Source organism: Carcharhinus amblyrhynchos, chromosome 15 (genome assembly GCF_965287045.1).
Source record: "Carcharhinus amblyrhynchos chromosome 15, sCarAmb.v2.hapA, whole genome shotgun sequence".
NCBI classification, from domain to species: Eukaryota; Metazoa; Chordata; class Chondrichthyes; order Carcharhiniformes; family Carcharhinidae; genus Carcharhinus; species Carcharhinus amblyrhynchos.
In genome coordinates this window covers 62,515,850-62,528,331 of record NC_137338.1, presented here as the reverse complement: position 1 = coordinate 62,528,331, position 12,482 = coordinate 62,515,850, and the positions used below count along the sequence as shown (strand labels likewise).

Here is a 12,482-nt window from a genome sequence, read left to right as displayed (position 1 = left end):
TCTTGGAAGAAGCTAAGGGCTAATAAGGAAAATAATACTCTGGAAAATTCCTCTTCAATTCTCCCACACAGGTCTGTAAAGCCACTTAACTTCTATACGAAAACAAATTACTGCAGACGCTGATAATTTGAAATAAAGAGCAAATGATGCTGGAAAACCTCAGCAGGTCAGGCAGCATCTGTGGAGACTGGTTAGCACTGCTGCCTCACAGCACCAGAGACCCAGGTTCGATCCCCGGGCTTGGGTCACTGTGTGGAGTCTGCATGTTCTCGCCATGTCTGCACGGGTTTCCTCTGGGTGCTCTGGTTTCTTCCTACAGTCCGAAAGACGTGCTGTTTGGGTGCATTGACCATGCCAAATTCTCCCTCAGTGTACCTGAATAGCCGCCGGAATGTGGTGACGAGGAGATTTTCACAGTAACTTCATTACAGCGTTAATGCAAGCCTACTTGTGACAATAATAAATACATTTTAAATTTAAACAACTCAGGTCGAGTGACCCAACCTGAAACATTTTATTCTGTTTCTCTCCACAGGTGCTGCCTGACCCGCTGAGTTTTCCAACACTTTTTGATTTTAATACCTCCCATGTGAAATGATCTCTGCCCCGGTCATAACTATCTGAGTTATTCTTTGAAGGCATATAGACTGCACACACAACAACAGCCAGTAATGTATTCCAGAGGGTCACTACTGAGGAATTCAAGGATAGACATTCCCTGATGTGCTAAACAGGGGCCAAGTTCTCCAACAACAGTGTTCAAATCTCATCCGTTTTCTTTCCTATTGAAGTTGTTCGAGAAGATAATCTGGGTAAGGTGTAAAACTGATTTGGCCATTCACTAATGCCCAGTGGTAAAAGTTAACATTGCCCTCGAGTTCAATTCAATTGTATTGTTTCGTGAACTACACACAGGGGCAAGTCTTTCAATTATAAAATCTGCCCAAACTTCTGAACAAAAAAAAAGCAAGGAACCTTGAAATTGTTTCTAACTTTCCAAACATGTAGCGTTGTGGCTTTTGGAGGTAATGAAGTGATCATCTCTTGCCATTAGTCAACATGTATCTGATACATTCATTTGTTTAGCTCTGAGGCCTTTTTAGGTATTGCAGCTGTTGTGGACTATCTATCTAATAATGGATCCAGTCAGTGTGAAACAGAAATAATAGTGCAAAAACAGGACAGCATCAAGTTCATGTTTGGGGCATAAAACAGACGTAGAGACAAATCTCGAGTAAGATATAGGTGTTGGTCCAGATTCAAACATTAGCCCCCTCCTATATGTAAATAAAAAATCTAACTCCTGATTCAGAGCCCCTGCAGGTTTTAGAATCCATACAGTGCAGTATGTGGCCATTCAGCCCATTGAGCCTGCACTGACTGCAATCCCACCCAGACCTTATCCCCGTAACCCCATGAATTTACCCCACTAATCACCCCCCCTCACCGACACTAAGCGGCAATTCATAGAATAGAACAGAATCCCTACAGTACAGAGAGAGGCCATTCAGCCCATCGAGTCTGCACCAACCACAATCCTATCCAGGAACTACCCCATATCCCTCCACATTTACCCACTAATTCCTCTAACCTACGCATCTCAGGACACTAAGGGCAATGTTTCAGCATGGCCGATCAACCTAACCTGCACATCTTTGGACTGTGGGAGGAAACCAGGGCACCTGGAGGAAACCCACGCAGACACGAGGAGAATGTGCAAACTCCACACACATAGTGACCTGAACCAGGAATCGAACCCAGGTTCCTGGAGGTGTGAAGCAGCAGTGCTAACCACTGTGCTACCGTGCATGGCCAATCAACCTAAGCCACACATCTTTAGTGCGGGACGAGCCCGGAGCACCTGGAGAAAACCCATGCAGACATGGGGAGAATGTGCAAACTCCATACAGACAGGAACCCAAGGCCGGAATGGAAACCAGGTCCCTGGCGCTGTGAGGCAGCAGTGCTAATCATTATACCACCCAATTAAAAGAGGGACAGTTAACTGATTGACAACGAGTGGACAAAGATTCAGGCCAACCCTGCTTTGGACTCTTTAGCAGAAGTGCTTCTCTTGACTCAGCAGCAACTGTGACTGGCCCATCACCCTGCACTCCTCCGCTGTGCTACCACCACAGCCACTCCCAGGACTTACCTTCAGGCCACAGTCTGCATGGCAGGTTGACGCCAAAAAAATGAAACCTTTACAATGGGCAAGTTAAAGTTAATTTATTCATCACAAGTAAGACTTACATTAACACTGCAATTAAGTTACTGTGAAATTGCCTCTGGGGGCACAGCAACTCTCCCAAATTATGACAGGTAAAGCTGGAGCCTACTCCCTGGTGAACCCTGGGCGTCTCAGTTGAGGATGTCTTTGCACCATGGAGTGTGTGGTTGGAAATAAATCATAATTTTTGTCCCAGATACCATAAAGATTCTACTGTGATTGCAATTTGCGGTGAGTTGAGTGATGAGAACTGGACTGTGCTCGGGAAGGGAAAACTCAACCAGGATTTCTGCTTTTGATCATTACTTAACAGCACTTCATGGAAAAGCGTGGGGATCAGATGCATGTGGGTACAGGCTCACCTAAGATACTCTCCAACTTGCCACCGAACTTCACACATTAAAAGTGACCACTTTGGAGAAATACAAGAGGTCATCTAGATCTGCAGAGCTAGAATACTACACGAGTCAACATCCTCAGGAGGAGAGGGGGGGGGGCGCCAGAAGCAACAAAATGGAAAAGATGTTTCTTCATCCAGCATTGTTCCTTTTCGATATCAAAGTTTATACTTTTTTTTAACAATGCAAAAAGTTGAGGCATCTGGAAAAATGATTGCCATAACTTGGGAAAGAAACTAAATCTGAACAGACCCAAAGTAAACAGATAAACAAAATGTTTAGTAGCACATGAACAGATACCAGAGCCTACTCAGCACCTGCATTCTAATTCAGCAACAAGTTTGCCAGAGCTTACAAGTGAGTTGCTGAGATTTAATTTGTATTATTTGGAAAGTCAAGGGTTGCTTTATAATCACCTTATGGCTCCTTTCCTACCGTGACTTGTGCTGTATAATTAAGGACTTGCTCCCAGCCCGTGTAAGTACTTAATGCATTGGCTAACCCACTGTACACAGCACAGTGACTGTATTTGCAATGGCAGTTCAATGCCATCATGGCATTTGTCCAGCTTCATTACGGTCTATTAGAGACTTGTGAAAGGACTCAAATTAACCCGGCAGAATTCTCACTGAAGCACATGCGGCTCCAGGAACAACTGCTTCTTTATTGTCTTGTTTGACATGAGACAATCGAATGGTTTGGTCTGGGCACAATACTACCATGGCAACAGAATTCAAGAAATGGCACAATGGGATCAAATGGTTTTCTGCAGGATCATAATTTCAATAGCTTGAAGTCATTTGAAATAAATATACGGTTTTCAAATGCTGTTATCTCTGATGATACTCTTTAGACATGTTTTTTCTTAATGAAAGTTAAAATTTGATACTGGTTGAACAAATCCCACCTCCCCCACCCCCCCCCCCCCCCCCACCGCCCCCCCACCCCCCACCCCCCAGCACCACCACCGTGACACCCACCTCCCTCCCCATCTCCCTGAGACAGTGTAAGTATGACTAATTTGGACATGGAGCCGCCATACATCAATATTATCTGGTGTCGTTTACTGCCAATAGTGCCAGCCTAATGATGTCAGATTTCTACTGCTGCAGCACTATTACAAAGAAATGTGTGCTGGCCCTCAATCAACAGACTCAGAAGGGTTTCAAAGGTGGTTCTGCAATTCTGCTGGGATAAAAAGCCCATTGCAATGTTCCCATTATTTGGTTGACAGAAGCAGTATCACCAATGTGGTAATGTGACCCCATTAGGGAGGCAATCCTGAAGGGCTACGTGATCGGGCTGGACCCTATGGAGAACTGGGAAGCGTGGGAAGCCAAGCCAATTGGACTGAGGGCACGGGTCCTGGTTCAGGGAAGAACATCAGATGGAGTCAGGGAGGAGAAGAGAGTTGATGTGTTTTGCAGTTCTGTCAGACCCTTGTTTGTACATACGTAAATATTGTTGGTAATAAATCAGTTATAACTTGAAGTCATGATGAGTCACCTTCAAAGTTATCCAACTAGCACGTTTCGTAGCTAGCTACAGTTACACCCAGTGCTTCTGGACCAGGGATGCAGCTGGCATTGTGAATGCTGGGTAAGGAATGGGGCATACTGAGTGTGGAATGAAGTTCGCTGGGCTGAGTTCCAACACAACATAAGATTTGCATTTCTATAGCACCTTACACGACTTCAGAACATGCCAATGCACTTGACAGGGGATGAGATACTCTTCCTGAATTGACAGCATTGTTGGGATGTACGAGATGTGACAGCCAGTTTGTGCATAGCAAGCTCCCACAAACAGGAGCATGATAGTGACACTGTGTGATTAATGGTTGGTTGGGGGTAAATATCGGCTAGAATATTGAGAAGAACTTTTTGACTTTCCGTTGGAATACTGCTGTGAGATCTTTTATATTCAACCGGGACGCCTCAGTTTAAACTCTGATTGGGAAGTTGACAGGCATCTCTGATGGCGCAGCCTAAAATTTGTCAAGTCCTTGGTGTCTGACTCAAACCCACAACCTCTGACACGGAGTGTGACCTGGAGCATAACCTGCCAATACTCATCACCTGAGCAAATGGTGTGCAATGGTCCTGTAACACAGCAGCAGGTCAGGACTATTGTGGAAAGAGGAAATGGGAAAGAGAAGTAGGTGCAATAAGTAATCAGCAGCAGATCAATCATCTTCTTTTCCTGAGTATCGAGGTGCCTAGATTTCCAGTGCATTCGGACCAGAAGGTCTATAATGCATCACAAGGAAAGATTAAAAAACATCAAACAATCTTCTTAGTGTTTGTTCAGAGGGAAAGGACTGCAACATGTATTAAGAAGACGGTATTAAAAAGGGTCAGAGCCTCAGGACGACACTGGAAATGTAATATTACATGTTAATGTTTTGTCTCTTTTAATCCACAGGTGTCGGTCCACCTTGTTGTCAAACGAGGGGCATGCACACGGTGGGTCATGCGTGGGCTGCTCTTGGAGGTTTCGAGAGTGGCCTAGTACTTCGTGTTGTTGTGTGTGCTTAATCCTGGACCAGCAGACGGGCACCACAGCAGCTCAGTGACTATCACTGCTAGCTGTGCAGATACATGGATTTGGGCCTGTGTCTGTGGGAGTTTGCGCATTCTCCCTGTGGTTGCGTGGGTTTCCTCCGGGTGCTCCGGTTTCCTCCCACACCCCAAAGATGTGCTCTTAGGCTGATTGGTGTACCAAATTGACCCTACACTATTCTCCCCTGAATCTGGCTACATTAGGGGTACCATTCACATACACACAGGGCAAGGTAGGTGTAGGAAAATGCTTTGTTGAAATGGCGGCGCGGGCTCATTGGGCCAAAGGGCCTGTTTCCCATGCTGGGTCGTTCTTTGTTTTTTTTTGTATGTTGCGCTAACTAAAAGAAATACAGAAAACATCTTAATTTACCATGCTTTCACCCTCAGTAAAACTGCCAGCAACCAGCGAGAACCAATCTGCAGCAAAAAAAAGGGAAAACGGTCAACTCCAAATGCCAATTGGGTTTGTGGCAGAGACTGGCAATCCACTGAAAGCCTCACACCGACATGGTGGCTAACCTGAGCCCACATTTCTAAAAGCTGAGTGGCAGATTGGCATGCCCTCTGTAATGAAAGTTGAGTGGTTTGTCAGCATTAACGTCTGCGCTTTCAGAAGAGCCCAATTACACGCCAATTCCTGTCCCCCTCCAGGAGATGCATTTGCTTCCTCCCGCTCCCCATCTCTTGTGAAGGCATTGACTTGTGCCCAGTAAGGTGCCATGGGCACCAGCAATTGAAATCAGTCACTGCAATTGATCCAATTCAAACATATCTTAGTGCCCTTGAAATGGGACAGCTATAAGATAAACAGGATATTGTTCCGTTGACAGCATTTCATTGGCTTTATCTTGCATTCTTATCCACCCACATAGATAAATTTGTTGTTCAATGTAACAATCTGACGTACTCAGCAGTAATACACTCTTTAAAGGAGTTGATTTTCCACCCTCCCCACAGTGTAATCTGCCAACATTCATCATCAGAGTAATGAAGCCCAAAACCCAAATCTAGGTCAGTCCTATCATGGGAAGAGGAGATGGGGAAGGCTGATGGGTGCAGTGGATAACCTCCAGTTGCCAGTCTCTAGCAATTTGTAAAATTATTTATTGCCCCATTATTTACATATGTGCCATGCCAGCTAGCCTGGGCAAGGATTCTACCAAACTGGGCACCTCAGCTGCATCCGAGCCCATCCGCAACTGATGTCCACTTACAGCTGCTCTCGGGAACACGATCATAGCAGAAATTTGAATTTGTGTAGCGCCCTTGATGCCATGAACCATCACAGCGCATAAGCAAACAAAACTTGACATTGGACCAAATAGCTTGGTCACAGAGTTAGGTTTTAAGGAACAGCTTAAAAGGAGAAGAGACGGTGAAAGGGAAGGAATTTTTCACCGTAGGAACGTCTGCTCTTTTCCCCATGTTCCGAGATGAGTAAAGACACCAGTGTTGTGGTGCAGGGAGACAGGATTGCATCAGGGACTAGATTTGAAGAAACATAAGAGTTCTCAGGGTTGAAGGAGATTCCAGACAAAGGGAGGGGAAATGACATGAAGAATGGCAAAAACAAAAATTGCCCTTCCTTATGAAATCTGAAATGTCAAAGAAGATATGAAACATTCATATGATATCAAATGTCTCTTTAAAACATCATTGGGAAACTGGAGCATGTTCTAGTTTGTCAAGTTTAATTAGTTTGGGTGGTTTCTTGATGTAAACTAGACTAGTTTTCAACAGGTCTCTGCCGTTTTGTTAAAACTAGTAGTAGATAACTTGTTTTTTCACATAGCCTTGCAACCCATTTATATTTCCTGAATAATAAGTGGAGCTTTGCAACCAGTTTATATGACCACCTGCTGAACTATTAGAACTGAAATACATGAATGCAGTGCATTTAAGATCACTCCCCCAAGACCCAATTTAACAGTAGCTTTAAATGGAACGTTGTCAAACCCCATTACTGGTGCAGGTTTAACCACCCCAAAAGGACCAGTAGATTAGTGCCAAAATGTATGTGTGTGTGTGTGTGTGTGTGTGTGTGTGTTTGTGTGTGTGTGTGTGTGTGTGTGTGTGGCCAAGGGAAGAACACTGCAGTACGAACAGTCTATTTTGAACCAGTTTCATAGAATCCCTACAATACAGAAGGGAGCCATTCGGCCCATTGAGTCTGCACTGACCACAATCCCTCCTAGGCCCTATCCCTGTAACCTTGTGTATTTACCCTGCTAATCCCCTGACACTAGGGTCAATTTTACATGGCCAATCAACCTAACCCGCAGATCTTTGGAGTGTGGGAGGAAACCCATGCAGACACGGGAAGAATGTGCAAACTCCACATAGACAGTGACCTGAGGCCGGAATTGAACACAGGTCCCTGGCGCTGTGAGGCAGCAGTGCCAACCACTGTGTCACCACGCTGTCCATTGTCACCTCAAAGTTTGAAGCATCATTGATCGGGTAGGTGGTGTAGAAGAAATTAATGCAAAACTTAATATATTTACCAGGCCTGTTATGAGTGAAGAAACTTGCTAATCATGTGCTTTTATTTGCCTGATATTCACTGCTGTAGAATTCTCTTCTGATGAGTTGAATGCCTGGCATTGTAAAATATCTATTACCATGCTTAAGAGTCTCTGAGGTAAATTACTGAGAAATCTGCCTTGTTTGGGGTGCATAAACTAGGCTGGTTTTCACACTGGGATAATGTCAAGGTAATTGTCAGGGGTGAGTGTACCGCTGCTTTGCCAGCTCAGTCTGCAGCCATTGACTGGCTTGAGCTAGGCCTTTTGCCCCCATCTGTGGAGGAAGTCCCACCGCCAAGAGCTGCCAGCTCCAAACCCAGCAGCAGCTCCAACAGGAGCAATGGGCAGGGGCTCTTCAACAGGGCCAGGCTGTTAGTACCCAGCAGGGCAGGGGAGATGGGGGCATCAGGGTGGACAAGGGTGGGTGAAGGTGTTTACCTGGGAATGTGAAGACGTTGGGCTGCCGCCTTCTATGGGAACAGAGGGTCCGTAAAGGAATTACCCTTCCCATTGCCTGCCACCAACCCATGCTGCCGAGAGAAGTCCACCAAAATGCTTCAAGTGGCACATGGGTTGGCAGGCCATTAATGCCTCTGGCACTGCGACTAAAATTGTGCAGGGGCTGGACAGGCAGGCAGAAGGGCACCAAGAACAGGGCAAGAATGAACTTATGTATGGCACCCAATTTTACACCCCCCCTGACCCTGTGCCTGGCAACCCACAACCAATAGTTGGGGGAGGGGGGTGTGTTGGGGGGGGGGGGTGCCAGAGATAGCTGCAGTTTACCCGAATAGTATCCCTACCCACAGCTTCAATACGTTTCCTACTCTTGTCCAATCTGTACACCCTATTCATCACTGCACTGTTGTTGCCTAGAACCCAAGCAGAAAGAAGAATCTCAGATGCAATACTGGATCCAACCATGTAGCTCCCAGCCATGAGCGTCAAGTGTTCTGCAGGCCTGCCTGCTTCTGGTATCAGAATATCAAATCTCTTGCACAGAGCACCAACATGTTTGGACTTGTGTTCCATCTCTCACTGCCAATTCTGGGGCCAGTTTGCCTCCAGCGAGTGAAGGGCCTGGAAATCAGGTGGCATGCAAGGAAGTTGGTTGGGATGTGAGAGCTCTCTGTGTGGTGGACATCCTTGCCGACACAGTGGGGGGGGGGAAGGACAGCTTCTGTCACTTGTGTGAAAGGATAATGATCACTGCAATAAAATGGGGCTGATTACACATTCCCATTTCTGGCTCGGAGCCCAGGACTCTAAATCAGAAGACGCTTTGATCACTTGGAAAATAAACCACACAAGCTTGGCTCCGCTTAAAATAACGTCACCTAAAGAAGAGAATGTATCCCCTGGCTTTGTTGCCATGGGGAGTAGACAACCCCATTGCACCCAGAGGTGTTTATATAACTTACGGAGCTCACACGCCCCACCAACCAGGCAACTCGCAATGATTCAATCGAAGTGTGTGTGGGTGGGCCAGTACTGTGCCATCATGTGATGTGCGGTGATATGATCACTTCTGCGATCCAGAAACACCCTTGAAGTAAAGCCTGACATAAAAAGTTTCAAATCTCAAGCTGTAGCGCTGGAGCAACATTTATACAGTGCATTAAGTATAGAAAGCTTCTTATCTCACTTCTTTCACAATCTCAGGATATCCCGATATACTTCTCATCCCATGGAGTATTTTTGACGTCACTCTTACAACGTAGGACAGCCACATTGGACATCCCACTAAAAGCAATGTGAGATCAACCAATCTGTTTCACACCAGGAAGACCTTCTGTCTGTGATCTTCCACTCCCCACACTGACCAGGGAATGAACTGGCCCAGGTTTTGCAGCAACTCCAATAATGCATTCAGACTCTTCAGGTGCCCTGTCCCCTTGCCTATGTCCCACTTTCCCACTTTAAAATCAGGGCCAATGTATCACTTGAACAAGTAGATTTGAGTTCAGACCATTGCGATTGGAGTGCAAAGTGTTTTCAAAGTTTCGTTATTAGTGTCACAAATTGCATTAAAACTGCAATGATGTTGCTGTGAAAATCCCCTAGTCGCCACACTCTGGTGCCTGTTTGGGTACACTTGGGGAGAATTTAGCATGGCCAATGCGCCTAACCAGCATGTCTTTCAGACTATGGAAGGAAACCAGAGCACCTGGAGGATACCCACACAGGCATGGGGAGAATGTGCAGTCTCTGCATAGACAGTGACCCAAGCCAGGAATTGAACCAAGGTCCCTGGCGCTGCGAGGCAGCAGTGCTAAACACTGTGCCACCTTGCCACCCTGCAAAAAAAACCTCTACCCAGCAAGTATTTCAAATTGGGAACTCTGATTTAGATTTGTAAAACACAGTAAGAAGTCTCACAACACCAGGTTAAAGTCCAACAGGTTTCTTTGGTAGCACACAAGCCATTAGCCAAAAGCTAGCAGCTACAAAATAAACCTGTTGGACTTTAACCTGATGTTGGAGACTTCTTACTGTGTTTATCCCAGTCCAACACCGGCATCTCCACATCATAGGTTTGTAAATCAGGGGAGAGTGCGAACGCAGTCTCCCACTGCCACAAATTCTGCAACTGAATATCCCATGTTTAGGGACATCACAGGTGTCAACGCTCTTGGAGAGCAATGGGATGGCCTCATTCTCGGAGATCACCCTGCCTGATTATTAACTCTCCCTGCCAGGTAAGCGCGGCATCTTGTTGCATTCACTCATCCAACTAACTGAAATCCAACCAGGTTCACTCAATCAAAATAAACCGAGCTCAAGTAACGAGAAACTTGGGGCCTCACAACATTCGACCTGCTTTAATTGGGAGGAAGTCAATGATTATCCATCAAAGCACGCCCATAAATAAGACTGTAGGGGTATAAAAAGCAGCAACAAGCTGGCTATATCAGAACAGCTCAGCTTGGCCTCTGTTAAAGTTGTCATTTTGTAAAGTATTACTCAATCAATCCTGAATTATAGATTGTGCACTTGTTTTTATTCCAATTCAATCAAGTCCAATTCAGAGTCCCAGCAAGTTGGGACATTCCTGATCCAAGCTGACAAGACAGGGCTCTCACCTCCTGTCTTGGGTTTGATCTACATGATCCAAGCTGATTGGAGTAGGCATTGCACCTCCTCCAAGGCTTGATCTCATTTGCATCTTAGCCAAAACGCCAAGATGCCACTTTTAAAAATTGCTTCAAATGAAGCTAAAATGTAACCTAATGACCAAGCACAGCATGTCGATGCTACACTTGATCTTAGCCAAAAGGCCGAGAAGCGATGTCTGTTGAGAAAGCCCCAGTGACTGAAGTATGGCAAGAGTGAATGACTCGCCAGCCACTGACCACAAATGCTTCGTTTTGCGGTTGAGTCATTTTCACTAATGCTAATAGCACAAGTCATTTTATTTAGCAGCTGTTGAAAGGTGTGCCTGGATATGGCAGGACCGGCTCCTTTCAAAGTTCTGTTGCCAGAATTCCTCACCAACGCTTGTCAAAGAAGCAACTGCTGTCCCTGTCAAACTCTGAGGACAGTAAGAAGTCTTACATCACCAGGTTAAAGTCCAACAGGTTTATTTGGTAGCAAACACCACTAGCTTTTGGAGCACTGCTCCTTCGTCAGGTGAGTGGGAGTTCTGTTCACAAACAGGGCATATAAAGGCACAAACTCAATTTACAAAATAATGGTTGAAATGCAAATCTTTACAGCTAATCAAATCTTAAAGGTACAGACATTGTAAGTCAGCACTTTAAAGATTTAATTAGCTGTAAAGACTCGTATTTCAATCATTATTCTTTAAATTGAGTTTGTGCCTTTATATGCCCTGTTTGTGAACAGAACTCCCACTCACCTGACGAAGGGGTAGCGCTCTGAAAGCTAGCAGCATTTGCTACCAAATAAACCTGTTGGACTTTAACCAGGTGTTGTAAGACTTCTTACAGTGTTTATCGCAGTCCAACGCCGGCATCTCCACATCAAAACTCTGAGGACTTCAGATGTAATGCAAGGGTTGAGATTTAGTGGTTCAGCCACTGGAAAAGTGCATCAACTAGCATTGCCAAGTCAGTCTATTGTGAATGGAGCTGTAAGCTCCCTGGCACCAGCTCCAGCTGACTAGCCAGTTTGTAGAGATCGAAGGTCCGTCAATGCACCAAATTCTATCAGACTCAACTTCATTCACTGAGAAATGCTAATCCAGGCATCACTGGCTGGCTAACATACACACCGCCTTTGTGTGCTTCCACGCGGGGCCCTTATTAACCCTCTGCCCTCATTCAGTCTATTTAAACTGATGCTTTCCCTCTGAAAAACATTCCCTCAAACACTATTAATGCAAAATGATTCACCAATTCTCCCACATTATCATGTTTTTCAAGAGGTTAAAAAATGGTTCTGCAAATCACTGAACAACTATTTCTCAGAAAGCAGTTGGGAAGTTAACACATTTTAAACAAAAAAAAAATTGGCCATCAATTTTGTCACTTCATAAAAAATGCACGTCCCACATTTGGTCATCTGTTTTCTCACATATTCAAATCCAATGTTGTTATTTACATTCCCACTTGGCAAAAACTAAACAATGGGGAAGGTTCATTTCATTTGCTTTTCTTCCTCTTTTTCCTGTTACAGAATATTCAAGGATCAGATAGTATTATAGAATCCTAATAGAGCAGAAGAAGGCCATTCAGCCCATTGAGGCTGTACCAACAACAATCGCACCCAGGCCCTATCCCTTAACCCCATGTATCTACCCTAC

At 45.1% G+C, this 12,482-nt stretch overlaps 1 protein-coding gene and 2 non-coding genes across 5 annotated transcripts in view; all 3 read right to left on the bottom strand.

The window, feature by feature from the left end:
* The window catches only part of nhsa (Nance-Horan syndrome a (congenital cataracts and dental anomalies)), a 482,186-nt gene that overhangs the window by 289,900 nt on the left and 179,804 nt on the right, over nt 1-12,482 (bottom strand). The window lies entirely within an intron of this gene.
* Nucleotides 10,264-10,424, bottom strand: LOC145353532 (U1 spliceosomal RNA). The gene has a single exon (XR_013888711.1). It is a non-coding gene; the product is annotated as a U1 spliceosomal RNA (small nuclear RNA).
* Nucleotides 10,815-11,007, bottom strand: LOC145353541 (U2 spliceosomal RNA). The gene has a single exon (XR_013888716.1). It is a non-coding gene; the product is annotated as a U2 spliceosomal RNA (small nuclear RNA).